This window comes from Nothobranchius furzeri, chromosome 12 (assembly GCF_043380555.1).
Source record: "Nothobranchius furzeri strain GRZ-AD chromosome 12, NfurGRZ-RIMD1, whole genome shotgun sequence".
Taxonomy (NCBI): Eukaryota; Metazoa; Chordata; class Actinopteri; order Cyprinodontiformes; family Nothobranchiidae; genus Nothobranchius; species Nothobranchius furzeri.
In genome coordinates, this window is record NC_091752.1 from 71,610,100 (window position 1) to 71,612,599 (window position 2,500).

General features: G+C 45.2%; 1 protein-coding gene across 9 annotated transcripts in view; it reads left to right on the top strand.

Moving 5' to 3' along the window:
* Window positions 1-2,500, top strand: part of caskin1 (CASK interacting protein 1) — a 142,739-nt gene that overhangs the window by 69,744 nt on the left and 70,495 nt on the right. The window lies entirely within an intron of this gene.

A 2,500-nucleotide genomic window follows, 5' to 3' on the forward strand; every position in this document is an offset into this window, starting at 1 on the left:
CAACACACACGTTCAGTGACATTTCCGCTGTTAATATCAATTATTTATGCAATAAGTGTGTCTGAGCAGCAAAGGTCTTGTATGATTGTAAAGACAGCTGATTTGGTTTGGCTGCGATGCTGCAGCAGACGCTTTATTTAAACCCTGGTGATGCAGCACTCTGTGATGTTGGCAGGCCTCCAGCTGTCCTTAAATGACCCCTCTGTTACCGTACCCAGCTAGCGGGACATGAACGGGCTGTAATGATGAACGTTTTACAGTTTTTACTAATGTCACACTCTGTAACTTTATACCGTTGTTTCCCTCAGGGTTTATAAATACCAGCTACTGAAACAGCTCACGACGTTTATGAATGAAGCTTATAACAGTGCTCCTCAGTTAGCGTGGCACCCCCCTGGGGAGCGGGGGCCGTGAGGAACCAGAGCTGGTGGAGCCATTGTTTCTAGTGAACTGTAGTGTAAACCAGCCTCCAGTCACTAGGTGACAGCAGAGCTCAGACTAATGACAAGGCTGCCTGTTTAACCCAGCAGCAGAAACAGGCACAGCGGCGCTCAGAGCCGTTTCTCAGACCCAGATGTGCACAAACGTTGGGTGTTTCTCAACGTCAAGGCGCCTGGCCTTACGAGGCGATGTCTTGCGAGGCCAGGCGCCTTGCTTACGAGGACACTGTCCTTCGTTGGTCAAAGAAAACGGTTAAAGGGAACAGACTGGCATCACGTGGCCGCAGCTTCCACGGCGGTCAGGTAACATCACATGACACGGGAGATAACGTTATTTTTATAAGTATTAGTTTCAATATGAATGTATAACGAACCTTTTACTTTTTAAATTGTGTAAATGTTTATTAAATTAAAAATATAAGTGAGTAACTACCCGCTAGCCACCGAAGCTGCAGCTACTAAGCTACTAACCAACCATAGATAACTTCTTTGGATCTAAAAAAACATTTTAAATTAGCTGCCGAAGTAGCTGCCGGCTTCTGATCCGCCGTCCTTTTGAAAACACCGCGGTGTATTGTGGGTAATTTTTCACCAAGGCTAGGCTACAAGACACCTCCTGTGTGTCCTCGCTCAGCTAGCTAAACGGCTAACAAACGGAGAACACGCCTCTGTAGAACAGGAACACTGGAACACGTCTTGGTGGCTCCCGATGACGTATCTCCTAGGCAACCGGGGCGGGGCCAAGACATCAAGGCGAGGTTCCTTGACATTGAGAAACAGCCATTCTTCCATACTTGACAAGTACGTTCTTGGTCGGTGTAAAATAGTTTGTTCTGCTGAGTACGAGAGGGCGAGGGCAGCATTTCAAACTACAATGACCTGAAATATAAATAAAAGACATCTGGGGTTAACTTTGATAGCGGGTTCGCTAATTAGCATTTAGCAGTATTGTGAAGACACAAAGCAAATTTTACACACAGTTATCTAAGACATCTTTATATTTATTTATTTAGCGTTTGAATTTCTATGAGCTTTCTCCTCTGCCATTTTCCTTTTGGGGTGCAACAGTTGGTGACAATACATTATGGGATGCCTTGTTGGCCTAAGTCCAAAGAAGGATGCATCGATGTGTCCTCGATAAATGGGCGGGGCAAGAACACATCCAGGTACTTTGAGCACACTAGTCATGATACAAATTTACGATTGGAAAAATACACGGGCCAACCTTGATGAGGTTTCACAAGTATTCAAGTACACACCATCCTGATAAATGGCACAGAGCTGACCGAGGCAATGGTGGAGGCATCAGAGCAAGTAACGGTAGCCAACAGAAAGACACCAGGAATTACGGCAAATCCTACAAAACACTCGGATTCATTGTAAATACATTTGGAAATGCGGAAAACACCAGTAGCAGCTGATGAGGGAAAGCTTGGCGGTGCTAATGAAGTAAGAGTTTTCCCTTCCCGGTCCAGCATAAGAATTCAAACCAACGGTTAGAAACGCCCACAACTCCACCGTAATAATAAACCCATAACAGCACGACTGTTTAACTCTGAAATGGGTCTGTTCATGATATAAAAAAAAACAAAAAACAATTGAATCAACAAACCATTAGATACTACAAGAAATGTAGCTAGTGAGGTTAGCTTAGCTGCACACAGTGTTCAGCTCTCATTTGTGCTGTCTCCTCCACATCACTGTCCTGTTTCCTGTACCTGTGTGTGTGTGTGTGTGTGTGTGTGTGTGTGTGTGTGTGTGTGTGTGTGTGTTTATTTAATGAAGGAGCAAGTAAAAGAAAATAGAGATAGTGTGGACCAGAGGATGGAAACACTGAGGGTGAAAAGCAGAATGTGGGGTTGGCTTGGTGCCGTGTCTGTCTGGAGGTGTTTCAGGGGAACCTGTGTCAGTTTAATGCAGGCAGCGTTGATTGTGTCCGGTACTCTGATTGGTCAGATATGCAGACCTCACCTGTGACAGGTGCCACAGACACCTGACTGCCAGGTAACTCCTCACACACATCAATGGATTCGTACACAGGTCCAAATGTAAGGTCTTGT